At 40.0% G+C, this 12,962-nt stretch overlaps 1 protein-coding gene across 4 annotated transcripts in view; it reads right to left on the minus strand.

Annotated features, from left to right (window-relative positions):
• ephb2b (eph receptor B2b) overlaps positions 1 to 12,962 on the minus strand; it is a 243,835-nt gene that overhangs the window by 42,287 nt on the left and 188,586 nt on the right. The window lies entirely within an intron of this gene.

The raw sequence follows: 12,962 nt of genomic DNA on the forward strand, positions 1-12,962 counted from the left end.
ATCTCTTTTTTATGGGAGTAATCAGCAGTCATCATGCACTACTGGCAAGGTCAACAAACAAACAGATACAGAGAGGCATTGTTATTTCATTTCGCTGTTGCTGTATTTTCCTCTCTCCAAATAACAGCTTGAAGCGCCGGGGCAGTGGTTTACCGTATTTGGAAATTGCACGTTGTGCCCCCCACCCCTACCACTTAGATTACCAGTCTTCCCTTGCAGGCACACAGCTGCTCCTCTGTTCAAAAGGTACAGCCATATTCTACAGCCAGTCTCCCCTTTAAAGGACAGTGTGTATTATTTAACCACTAGATGTTTAGTGCAACTAAAACGAGTGCTAAAAACCACAAGCAAGATTACAAACTGATGAGACTCAAAGTAGATGAACTGCACCCTTTTCCTCCCTCTTTTTTCTGACCAGCCTTTCACAAGGTTTTGTTTTTATGGGGTATCCGTAGCCTGAAGATGGCAGACTATAATGTGAAAGCCCTCTATGTAAGTATCATGTTATGCAAAATAAATGCAAATATCTTTAACGCTGAGTATTAAAAAATGAACATTTATATGATAGTATGTGTGTTTGCTTATATTCAAATTAATATTGTTAGTTTTATTACTGGGAAGCACTACATAATGAACACTGTCCCTTTACAAACATTGGTTGGCAGAAAGAAAACAATATTTTAATGTTTCAAAATATTATATATTTTTTTCCATTCGTAATTCTAAAATGGTTGGAAATGAATAGTGTTTTAAAGAAGAACTCTAGCAACGGTTTACAGGCACTTCACCCAAAATTCAAGCACATTGCAAACAAAAACAAAACATTAAAACTCAAACATTCTCAAGGATTTCAGGCACCCATCCGAACCCTGATTAATGGAACAGTTGCTGCACATCTCTAACTTTTTTAATATATACCAATTTCGAGTTTTCCCTTTTACTCATACGATTTTGAGCTATGATATGCTTTTTCCATTCCCAATTCTTAAATGGTTGGAAATGAACGGTATTAGGTTTAATCCATTAGGGGTCTTAACAGTCAGCACACAGTTGGTTATTTGGTGTCTTGTTCGTGCTCTGGGAGGCATTTGTGTTCCATGATTAGAGGAAGACTTGCTAACCACTAATTCGCTATGCCACTTCTGTATTATCTACCATCCTTAAAAAAGAAAAGTACCCCATGCAAAATCAGCTGGAATATCACTCGCATTACTTATGATTACCTCAAAGTGGGTGGCCAGCGACCTTTCTGCTCTGTGCGCCAAGCATGCTAAACGCTAGCATGTTGTTGCGTTCGATGGCCGTTACCATTAGTTCAGGGCACACGGGTCAGCGTCAACTCCAAGCTCATATTAAAAAAGCACGTGTGGGATGCAACAACCGGTGGGATGCCGGCCGGGATTTATGGATACAAGTTGGACTGTGTTTTTGCCTGCGCCCCCTTCTGACCGCACATGAAAGTCCTTGGCTGGGGCATTCGTTCAACACAGTAGAAAGTGACAGCAACCGCAGCATTCTATAGGTCATAATAAAAGACTGCGCAGCTGCGTATGTTGGTTTTTGCGGGCCATCACTTTTCTGCCTTTGTATGTAAGCAAAGTGGCTCGAGGCTGATGATAAAAAGACCCGAGTATTCGATCATCTTGCCATATGATGATGGCGGTTTAGCGGTGTTGGAGAGGGAAGAAGGGAGCGCAAAGATAGATTTATACATCTATTTTCCATTATAGCAGGAGTCGGGTCCTCGAGGAGAAAAGGTAAGAGTGAGACGCGACGACATTGAAGATGTTTAAGGCAAGGCAACGCGCTTTGTACCTAAATTAAATTAAGCATATGACATAGCTTTCAAATTAAATGCCATCTAACTAGCTGATGAAGAGGAAAGCAGCTGCTGCACATAAAAGTCACATTAAAGAATCTATGGTGAGAAGCTAAAAAACAGCAGAAGGAAGACCTGGAGCAATGTAAAATATTAAATATTAAATTAAAAAAAAAGCTTTTATGGGTAGCAAAAGCAGGTGGCTGGAACTAGAACACAGTCTTGAAGGCTGGGTGGATGCACGTGGACACATGCGGCTTATAGTCAGGTGCGTATTACTGTCCGGAAATCATGGTACATCTGGCCAGGAGTGCAACACTGTGTTTCTACCACTAGCAGCAGTAGTGCTTTTTTTACCTTTACGGATGATAAGAACAAATGTCTTTAAAGCCACAGTGAGTAATATCTGACCACCGTGCCTTTAAGATTTAAAGTTTAAGGTCAATGAAATGCATCAGAACAGAACAGTGACGTCTACCTTTTTTTTTAATACATTTTTAAGCGTATAGTTTGCGTAAGTTATGAAAAAATGACTGATGATCGGTGACAAGCATGAAGACTTCAACGACAAATGTTGGAATGGCTTACAAATAATGGCAACTCACTTATTTGTGTTTTTGTACTGTGCTTCCGCACCACCTTGAAATCATCAAACGTCAAATAAAGTCGCTTTCTTGCTGCTAGCACATGCACTGAGCTATTTTCAGCTCTTCCTATTAATCTATGATTTAACAGCTTTTTGTGTTAATGGGCTGCTAAAAATGGCATGGATTATACCATTCTGCTTCAACAATGCACACACAAGTTGGCTATGTCACACTGAAAGGGCTCCATAGGTGTTGGGGAATAGTTTAATTCAATACGGAAGACAAAAAAAAAGAAAAAATAAGAAAGTTCTCCTTGTATAAAAAGCAGAAAAATGAGCCAAATTTAAATTATATTGATTCCTCCAAAACAGAGTGAATTCAATCTTTCAATCTTAGATACTGATGATCTTTTGCTTTTTGTTTTGTTTAGTTTAGTTTAAATTTTTTGTGGGGTTTTAAGACAATCGGTCAAAATAGAATTGTAAAGAGTTATATTTGTGCATTTCATCATTTATTTATAGCACTGAAGATCTAATATTTTAAATTTATATTTTATTGTTTTTCATTTACAGGGATTTTGTGTTCCTGTTTGACTTTAAATCTGTTCAGTGTGTAAAAAGCTAAAATTGTTTTCTATTGTGACGTATTATATAACAATGCCACAATGACAAGCCACCAAAGCAAGCACGGCGGTGTCATTTCCCCGCGCTTTAAAATAATGTCTTCAGGTAGAATGCTCTTCTTTAGACAAAGAGGTCGAATCTATAATTCCCGGCTTCTCCAAGTTAAATGTTGAAGTGTCCTTGGGCAAGATTGAAGCCCTAATGGTCCCGATAAGCAGGTAGGCGCCGTGCAAGTCTGACACTGTTATCGATGTGTGTATGTGTGTGTGAATGGGTGAGTGTAAAACACATTGTAAAGCGCTTTAGGAGGTCTTCAGTGACTTGAAAAGCACTATAGAAATGCAGTCTGTTTAACATTTACTATTCATTTATTGCGTGGTCTATAGAGTCAGAGTGCCAAGAAACATGGCAATGGCAACAATTTCAAGCATTTTCAAGCACTTTATTTTCCTGACCTTGAAAACACAAAATTAGAATTGAAACATTTTCAAGGATTTCAAGTACAAGTACGAACCCTGTACTTTGCTTTAATGGCTCTTTGAGTCAAAAAGGTTCCTGATCCCTGCATTATAGCGTTAACCTGTTAACTTTGACAAAGTAAGTTGTGCTTCTTTAAAAACAACTAATGACCTCGTCAACAATCTGTAAATAAGTGAGCATCAAAGACAAGGTTTGTTTGCAGTCACCTGCCCAATAAAGCAATCAATCCCTCGCTAAGAGGAACTCACGGGTATCCAGTTACGGATGCACACAACCTCGAGACCAGCACATGGCCGCATTTCCATAAAACGCACACATGGAAAGCTGAAACCGAGCCAGAGAAACAAACGCGGCTCGCGTGTCGCCAAACACTGCGACACGAACATATGAATATTGGTGTCTGGGGAACGACGGCGTGGCGGCAGGTCACGTCGCTCACGTCATTGTAAACTACACAAATGAGTTCACATGTGTCAAAATACAATGAAGTGTCAGTCTACAATCGTCCAGAGAGGATCCGGACGCTACAAGTGGTTAGTGATGTACTTCACAATTAATACATTTTAAAAATATTGCAATTTGTGTAAAAATGTGTGAAAACGTACTTGAAAAAATGGTCCGTTTCAAACAAAATACTCTGAAATACAAAACAAACCAAAACGTCTGTATATATTAGAGGTTGAAAGAGGTTTAAATTACAAGTGTCAAACTCATGGCCTTCAATGCGTCACATATCTGAGCCTCTAAAAGGAAACGAGTCAAAAGAGTGCTTGGACTTAACACGACATATCACATGGTGCCTGTGGACTGTGACATCCGCAAAGCCACAGCTCAGAGCAAGTATCTATCTATCTATCTACCTTGGTCATATCCCTCAAGAGGGGTGACCGACAGCAAGACAAACACATACAATAATAAAGAAAATAAAAGGGGAAAAAAACAGCAAAAAACACACAAACATTTTTGGACCATGGCCAACCCAATTGCCCAAACCCCCAAACAAGTTGGGCACCTTGGCACCTAAGTTGGTCATGCTTTCGTCCCTCCAGATGAAATGGGACACCAGAAAGCGGCCATGTCACTCCGGTCAGGGTGACACAACAGACGCTTTTGTTCAACAGCAGGGCCCGACAGCTTTCACTGGTTTACCCCTCCCGCATCATACGGTTGCCCAGCCCATCCTTAAGAACGCGTCCACAATCCCACTATCCTTTCACAACACCTCTCCACTCCTTCCTATCACCAACAAGAGCTCTAGCTTCCATTATATTTAGACCTCTTTCCTGCAGTGCACTCATAACACCATCCATCCAAGTCAATCGCGGCCTTCCTCTTGGTCTCCTTCCATTGACTTCTGCTCTGAAGATCCTCTTCAACATTCGCTCCTCATCCAGCCTCTTCATGTGTCCAAACCGACTGAGTACTCTCTTATCAACACGCTTGCTCAGTTCCACGACTTAGTCGTAGAGCAAGTAGACGCCAGTATTTCCATATTATTTCCAATGAGTGAAATTGAAAATTAAAATATCCTGAAAATGTTTATGAAGAGTTTGTTTTTTAGTTTTACAGTGATACCTATTCAGTTCACGGTTCATGGATCCCTTAACCGCATGGGTCGTCGGGGGACCAATGAGGATACAACTCGGGACAGCCTTCTTCACTGTTGACGGTCTCTGGCCTGTTCATAGGTCGTGGCAAAGTTGGCTCCAGTCCATTCGTTAATGTTGTCAGCCCAGTTCTTTTTGGGTCCTTCTCTCCTCCTGCCCCCTTGGACTGTGCTCTGAAGAATTATCTTGGTCAGTCCTGGTGATCTTATGGCATGATCATACCACTGATGTTTCCGTCTGCCCAGAGTTGACAACAGTTCTTCATAGGGTCCAATGTGCCCTTTGATGGTGTTGTGCACATTCATTTCTTTTGACACATGGGCTAAGTAGTTGATGCCTAGAAGTTTCCTGTAGCATCGCATCTCCAAGGCCTGGATTTTCTTTTCCAGTTTTGCTGTGAGAGTCCATGTGTCTCGAACGTGGAGGAAGGCGGAAGTCACCATCGCTAGTATAAGTCTAAACTTTGATTTCACTCCTATGTTCTTGTCCCTCCATATGTGTTTGAGTCTGGCAAGGCTGTGGTTTGAACTTTCCAGGCAATGATTTCTGGTTCTGACCCCTCTTTCTATTTGACAGCTCCAAGACACCTCAATTTGGTGATGGCACTAAATAATAAAAAGTGTAAATTTAAGTAAGTTCACAGTGTGGCCAGGATTGATGAAATTTGAAGCCCAAATAGTTTGTCAGTTTTAGATAGTAGGTTCATATACAAGCCACAAGAACAAATCCTGAAATATGTACAAACAAGAGGCATGTTTGCTAAACCCTATCATAAAATCTCACCTTGATTTATCATTTGCCGTTTCTGTTACTGCAACATAAAAGCACCCATTTCCATTCTGTTAGGCAACGAAAATAAAGACGCAACAAAGGTTTTCCGGCAATCTTTAAAATGAAGGCTGCCTCATCAAGGACGGTCACATTTTGAAAAGAGAGGGCGAGCTAGCCTGAATACAAACGCGCTATTCATTTCCCCCTCCTCAAATTAATCATGTGGGGATAATGGAAAGGACGGAGATTGTAAGTTCAACTAATTAAATTAGACGGCTGATTTGGGAAGATAAATGATGTTCATAAATAGGAGCAGAGTTCTGCCACATCTTTAGACCAAGTCAAACATTAAGTTGACGAAAGGCTAGAGTAAGTATTATTTGATTTAATGTAGTTTTGTTTATCGTGTGAGAAAAACATTTCCATGTTGTCATTTTCGGATAAAGTGGAATTTTTGGTTCTACAGTTACTAGAAAAAGTGGCCTGAGGTTATTGCCCACCCTTCGACTGAGAGGTCGCTGGTTCTAGCCTCAGTCTTAAGACTTACAACAATGTTACCCGTTGCCTCCCTGCTCGGCATTGAAGGTTAGAATTTGGGGGTTTGGTCCCCTAATGACATTAGGTTTTGTTACGCATCTGTTGGGTAGAACTATCGTCACCTCATTTACTGTCTACAGTCATACGACTGTGCATAAGAGCAACTCCTAATTAGTCAGGGAGAATGCGAGGAAAAAGAACCACTTTATATGATGGTGAATTGCTGTGCCAACCTGCAAGGTTCTAACCCGAATTTTATCGTTTCCGTTTTGATGAAGACATAATTTGACAATGTATATCTGCAAATTAAACGGAGGGACTCGTAGCCCTCAAATTATTCCAGGATTTTACAAGGTACAATTGATGTTTTTCTGAGCAATTTTATGTATAGCAGGTATGAGTCACACGTCAAAAACACTCAATATAATAGGTAAGCTAGCGCTAACTAGCTATGTAGTGTCTTATTGTTGCCATTTCTTACTATTTAGCTGCTTTTATTTCGATTAACCAGCGATTCAAAACAATATGTTCCCAAAGAGCACATGAATTGAAAACTTATGTTCTCTACCATAAAGCTTATTACGCTGAAATGAACTGTTAAATTCTCAATGGATAAAACGGGAAACGGATGTTCAGAAGATAAAATGTCACTTTAACATACTCAAAAGTTATTTTTATCCAAGGTGCAAATGCCCTGTGCTTAACTCTTCTATCACGTTCCCCAAACATTTTGATTTGAAGTCATTTAAGTAACGTTTGTGCGAGGGGTACATTTAAAGTCAGGCGCAACAAAGTGCGGCAACGCGTACCAGCTACGAAGAACTTGTAAGTATTTAGACATTTATAAGCTTTTAGATTAGGGTCGGTGTATGGGGATACTTATTATTTACTTATGATATTTACAATAAAGTGGTAGAGATGGTGTGGACTGACAACAAGCAGACTGATGATTTAGTTAGATCTGTGAATATGTCAGAAAGAAGATTGCATGGGTGTAGCTAGCCCTGCTGATGCTCTTCTCAGTTTCTTAAAATAGCGCTCTTTGTGTTTTCAGACAAGCCACAATATTCGAAATCTGCACCATATTCGTTTGACTAGTCACTGCTAATTGTGTTGAATAATATAGCTTTTGAGTTATTTTTTTTAAAAACTGTTTAATGGCCAAACCTACTGTTTAATACAGTTTGCTGCCGTCCGTCATGGTGAGGTCACAGGGTTAGGTCACGCATGTGTCAAGGGCCGATTCGGACAAACCTAAAAAGACTTGTGAATATGATAGCAGCAAATGGGGGTTTTACAAAGTAATAACTCTAGGGGGGAATATACCGTAAATTCCGGACTATAGAGCGCACCTGATTATAAGCCACACCCACCATATTTTAAGAGGAAAAACGATTTTGTACTTACACAAGCCGTACCTGTATATAAGCCGCATGCGCCCACATTAAAACATGTAACACAATCACAAAATTAGCCCAAACTCGGCTTTGAGTCCCGCGATTGCAACTGAATATAAAGTACACAGTCCAAAAACCACAGCCGGCAAAATGAACAGAAAATGATACCGGTACTAAAGGTTTGATGCAGACTTGCAGAGTCCGGATACCCGTTGAAACTAATCCAAGGAAAAAAAGTCTATATTTCCAAAGGTAAGGGTGGGAAAAATATACATCCACTATTGTCCGCCACGACAACAGGTCTCACTCACTTTTACCCCACTTCCCGTCAGCCCGTGTTTGCTCCGCCCCTCTTTTTTAATTCGCAAAACATATCAGAAAAAGTGTATCAAATAAATACATTACAAAAATATGCAGGTGCAAATACATATTAAACATCGGTTACACATATTTACAAAGAAAGACGGTACAGCGAGAGGATTTTCAAAGCTTTAATTATAATATTATAACTTTCATCCCAAACCTTGCCTGTGAAGGGTAGCAAAACGCTACTAGCAACACGCTCGCAACAGAGTAAACGGGTCTGTTAAAAAAACCATACCGTGATTGTAGAAACCACGGTTAACCGTCCTCATCTTCCTCCTTATATCTGACGACATCAAAGTCATCTACCCCAGTATGGGAAAGAGACTTTGTCATCAGGGTTGGGTAGGGTTACTTTGACTGGATTACTTTCAATTACTTTTGGATTACTCCAATACCAAATATGCTAATAAAACACAAAATAAACTAAATATGAATAAAATGATGACTCACAACACGTGGTAAGCTTTCTCTCCCGGCTTTGATCTCTTTGATCTCCGGCAAAACTAACATAAAATGCGACAGAAACAAAATGAAAACAAATCCAAACAGCTTGCCGACATCATTGTTGCCGTTCCATGTATTCCGTTACTCCCCAAGCCTGCACAAAGTTTAGTAATTGTATTCATATTTAGTTTCTTTTGTCTTTTATTAGCATATTTGGTATAGGAGTAATCCAAAAGTAATTGAAAGTAATCCAGTTAAAGTAACCCAACCCAACCCTGGTTGTCGATTCTTAGGAAAAATATTCAATGTTTCTATCTAAGTTTAAAGCCTGAAATATGGCAATATGGCAAAAAAGTTCTTGGGGGACCAATCCTTTTGTAAAGCACTGTATCCTTCTTCACTTTATATCCTTATCCCATTGTATTTTCATACATATGTCTCTGACTTTATTACGAGTCATGCAGCACCATTCCCAGGGAGAACAGGACAGATCCCATAAATCCCTTTTCCTTAACACAGTAAAACCATGTCCCTCCAAAGCATAAAAACATCCAAAGGGTCCCCCAGCAGCTGTTCCTCATGGCTCCGCCACCGTCGCTCTCTCGGGCCGCCGTCCGTTTACGAGCTCTTTAGCCAGAAGCTCGTATTTACATGTACTTGTAGCGTGCTGGCCGGCGGCCCCGTTTCCACAGCTGCAAGGCATTGTGGGTTCTACATCAGCAGCAATTTTCCAAAGTGAGCCTCCACTCGATGGAGCTTAAAACCATCTGTAGGGGAAAGGATGGACTAGCACCATCCACTTAAAATTATAAGTCCATTCTTAAATGAGCTTTTTATGCTCCCTGTAAGCGTATCGGTGGTCTTGCAGATGGTTGGCAGAGACATTTTGCGTATGCACATTTTGCACATAAGAAGGTTTACACTCAAGATTATGTAGTGTCACAACTATTATCCTACCAAAATTAAAAAGAAAATCTTCACCAGTCTTCCCGTGCCCAATGTGCAAAGAGAAAGAATATTTTGTTTCTCACACCCTCTCTCTCTTATCTTATGTGGCTACTTACTTTTAGGTTCATTTTACTCCTTAAAGCTGTGGTCACTTATCTTGATTTCTTCACGGTTTTTCCTCCTATTAACACTCGTCCTCTTCCCTGTATACAGTAAAAACTCCATCCCCTTAGTAGCTTCCTAGTTAGTTGTCTTCTTTGTCATGTTTCAAGCACCCTTGTCTCAGCTCCTTGTTCTTCCAGTGCCTCCTGATTAACTCTTGGCCTGTTGCTTATGCTGCTTGGCATAACTAGAACACCTAACCCCTGCCTGTCTCTTGGATTATTGTTGTTGTCTCTGGTTTTGTAAGTAACTGTTGCCTCACTACCCAAATCTCCATGTACCAAACCCAGCCCAAATAAAAGACCTCTGTTTACTGTAGTAATTTGTGTTTCTGTACTGTGTTTTTTTGGGTTCGTGACTATTTTTTGTGTGTGTTTCTTTTTTTTCTTCAGAAGTTTCTATTAGTCCAGGGGTGTCAACTCATTTTAACTCAGGGGCCACACGATAGAACAAACATTCTCTCGGGGGCCGGACTAGTAGATTAGAGAGAAAGAAAAAAAGAGAAAGAGAGGAAGGGAGCAGTAAAGTGGGTGGGACAAAGAGAAAAAGAAAATAGAGGGAGAGAGAGAGAGACAGAGAGAGAGAGAGGGAGAGAGAGAGACAGGATGTGAGAAATAAAATGGAAAGAAAGAGAAATAGTGAGAGAGTCGGAAAGAAAGAGAAAGAAAGATTAAAAGAGAAATAGAAAGAGATAAATAGAGAAGGGGAAAGAAGGAGAAAGGAAAAGAAAAAAAAGAGAGAAAACCTGAAAAAAGGAAGAGAGAGCAAAATGTAAAAAGACACAGGGAGAAAGAAAAAGAGAAGAAAGAAAGAGAAGAAGAGAGATGAGAGATGGCGGGATAAAGAGAGGGAGAGTGAAAGTGAGAGAGTGAAAGTGAGAGAGTAAAAGTGAGAGAGTGAGAGATAGAGAGAGAGAGCAATAGATACAAGTACAGCGTTTGTGAGAGGCACCTGGCTTTGGACACATTAAGTGGACATATTTCAACCTGCAGCTCATTTTTCTCTTGCGCTTCTCTGAGCGTTGTCTCGCGAGCCGGATTCAATCCTTTAGCGAGCTGATCCGGCCAGCGGGCCGCCCATTTGACACCCCATTATTAGTCAGATGTTGTTCTCCTTTAAGTTGCCAAGTGCTTGAAGAGTGCTAAACCTCTAAGAGAACATAGTGCCACGCAATTTAGGTACTGGTGTAAAGTCTGTTTGAATTTCTGGTAGTTAAGAGTCTCAGTGCCCTGTGATTGGAGCGATGTTTAGCCTAACAATTTGAGGCATTATAATTTAGAAATAGTTATTGTATTTTTTAATACCCAGCTCAATCAAACTAAACTAAACTAAAATCCAGGAGTTTTAAAGAGACACAGTGTAGTATTTGACCACTAGATGTTGTTGTATTGTGAAGTGGAAGAGAAAAAAAAGTGCTACAAAGAACATGAAAAAATCTGAATCTACAAAGACTTGAAGTGGCCAAACCACACTATTTTTCTTCTCTTTTTTTGATTTGCCCAACCTATCACAAGATGTTTGGAGGTAGCAGCAAGATGTCGTACAAGCCTCATGTTATGTAAAAATATATATTTTTTAAATTCCTGACTTAAGAGTACTTAAAAAAAATAAACATTCATATGATAGTTAATGAGGGCAGCACGGCGGCGCATTGGTTAGCGCTTGTGCGGCACAGTTTATGTCATGGGAACCTCCTGCTCCAGCTCCAGACTTCCTGTGCGGAGTTTGTATGTTCTCCCCGTGCTTGCGTGGGTTTCCTCCAGGCACTCCGGTTTCCTCCCACATTCCAAAAACATACATTTCAGGTGAATTGGCTGGTCCAAATTGTCCCTAGGTGTGAATGAGCGTGTGAGTTGTCTGTCCCCGTGTGCTCTGCGATTGGCTGGCAACCAGTTCAGGGTGTCCCCTGCCCACTGCCCGATGATGGCTGGGATGGGCTCCAGCACCCCCGCGTCCCTACTGAGGATAAGCGGTACGGCTAATGAGATGAGATGAGATGATAGTTAATGTATCTTTTATTCTTTTTATTGAAAAAAGCTTGGGGTTTTTTTCAGTTTTTTTTTTACCACTAGAATGTGTTAAACAATAGACAATGTCCCTTTAGGGAAAGTGGCTGAAATGTATTTTAAAAATGTCCAAAAAAGGTGTTTTATAATATAATTCTATTTGAATTTAGTATTAAAGAAAACACATTTATTAAAATTGGAACTGTAGGGATTTGTTTGAAGCATAATAGTTCCAAAAAATAATCAAATCAAAAACATTATTATTTCTTCTCCATTGTGGGATTAATATTTTTTACAACATTTACCATATTCTGACCTATTTTTTGGTATTATTTTTTGGTATCAATGTTTGGATTTATGATGTTATGATTGGTTTCAAACCCCCTACAACACAACATATTTACTTACTAAGATAATTAGCCGACAATCGCGGAGGACAATAGCATAGACAAAATATTGGGTGTGTGTTTACTAATGAAGACAAATGGCAGAATTTGCTCTTGAGGTGTTTTACACGTTACAATTGTTAAACATAAGTGATTCCTATCAACAAAATTGTTACTCAGGTTTCAGGAGAGCTTGCTAATGAATCAGGTCTATTTTCCAGGTAGAGTACCCTCTTAAACATGGATTCTAGATTCTAGCTTTGGTCCTAAAATGGTCAGCATTGAACAGTTTGTGATCAATAACATTAGCTTTTCTTCAAGCATTTCATTGAAATTTCAGACAAACACCCTTTACACTGGACATCTAAATTTTATCTACCGACATATATGTCCACTTCACGGAGCACCACTCGCACGCTCACCCAAAAAAGTTTCCTGCAGAGGATAACAATCGTGACCGAACAAGTTGTGCATCAACCATTCAGGATGACAAGTATTATTGCATTAGAAATAAAAAGGCCATTTGGCAAATATTAACCACTTAACTTTGGCCCTCCAACTCTGGCTCAAATTCGGTGGAATGTTTCAAATCTTGGAGCTGTCTTTTTAAAGTGATGTTGAGACAATGGTTTTGGAAAGCTCGCCTGCATAAGGAGAGCCAACTGTTTAGGGAGAGACACATTTTGAGGCTATGCTTTCGTCTGCCGTGAAAAAAAAAAATCCTCGTGAACCGCAAGGAACGTCAAACATCACTAGAATCAAGCCTTAAGGATCGGTGTTGTCCCTCCTTTCCCAAGACAAAAGGTTTGCCTGCACGAAAGCAAATGTA

This window comes from Urocampus carinirostris, chromosome 6, assembly GCF_059441175.1.
Source record: "Urocampus carinirostris isolate Australia breed hairy pipefish chromosome 6, RoL_Ucar_1.0, whole genome shotgun sequence".
NCBI classification, from domain to species: domain Eukaryota; kingdom Metazoa; phylum Chordata; class Actinopteri; order Syngnathiformes; family Syngnathidae; genus Urocampus; species Urocampus carinirostris.